A 1,371-nucleotide genomic window follows, 5' to 3' on the forward strand; every position below is an offset into this window, starting at 1 on the left:
TCTGCGCTCCGGCCCCGCCCAGGGAGCACGGCGCGCACAAACCCCCGGCCTGCCTCCCCACCCCCGGCCAGCCTCTCCGCCTCGACGTGCGGTTGCTTTTCAGACAAATAAGGAGGCGGAGGAGGCGGTTTGGGGGCGCGCCAGGCGTGAAGGCGGCCAGGGTGCTGCACAGTCCGGCGGCCCGCCAGGGCCGTGGGGAGAGGCGGCGCGGCCCGTACTGTAATAATAAACCTGCAGCAGAGGGCATCTGAGGAAAAGAGGACGGCGACGGGCGGCAGCCGCCTTCCTTTTATGTGCCTGTCCTGAGCGAAGCAGAAAATGGTGCCCGCGGCGGCGCGGAGCCGCACGCAGACACACAAAGAGCCCGCGAAGCATGCATTTGCACACGGCCCAGGTCGGACCCTGCCCCTGGGCAGGGTACGCGCGCCCCACTCCCTTCCGCGGGGAAGCCCGGGGCGGGGAGCGCCCCCAAAGGCCAGGCCCAGAGGTCCTGTGGCTGCGCGTGCACACACACACGTGCACACAGTCACACGCGCACAGCCAGCCAGAGCTGCGGCCTGGCATGATCGGCCCAAGACATACTCCCCTGTGGCTTCCTTCTCCTTCCCTACACGCTCCCCCACTGCCTGCCCCTCTGAAATTGTACTTTTTAAAATCGAGGATTGCTTTGAAAACCAAAGTGCTTTGCCATTTCTGATTTTTGTGAACTCGTCTTTCTTATTTAAAATCTATATTTTCATAGTAATGTAATAGCTCAAATTTTGCAACAAACTCAAATAAACTGGTTCTGTTGCCAACAAAGCAGGATATCATTTTATGGTAACTGTCAGATGTTAAAGGAGAAGATTATTTCCTAATTAAATTGCCTTGCCAAGAAAGAGATAAAGGATCATAGTGTCTTCTAAATTTGCTATCCACTTTTCTCCCTAATCACTGAAGCAGTGTTTTCCATTGTAACAAAGAAAATAAGGCAAATTTACGAAACTCAATTTTTAAACATGTGTTTACAGAATGTCTTGATGTTTTGGATTTAACATACTGGGTACCGAAATAGCAAACCTTAAAAAGCAATACTTTACACTCACAATTCTAAAAGAATGCATTGAATTCTCTATGCTTGTTGCTGGGACTATAGGTCGCCTTAAAAACTTCAAAGCCATTGCCACAACAAATGCCTATTAGACTGCACTGGGTGTGATGTTTAAGGAGCACACTGAAAGCTTCTCTCAATTAATCTAAAACTTCACAGTCATTTTCCTGCAAAAATAAGATTATTTGGCAGCCACAGCCAGGAACAAAGGGAAGAAATATAAAATTTGGCTGGGCGCGGTGGCTCAAGCCTGTAATCCCAGCACTTTGGGAGGCCGAGAC

This window comes from Colobus angolensis, unplaced genomic scaffold, assembly GCF_000951035.1.
Source record: "Colobus angolensis palliatus isolate OR3802 unplaced genomic scaffold, Cang.pa_1.0 Scaffold465, whole genome shotgun sequence".
Taxonomy (NCBI): Eukaryota; Metazoa; Chordata; class Mammalia; order Primates; family Cercopithecidae; genus Colobus; species Colobus angolensis.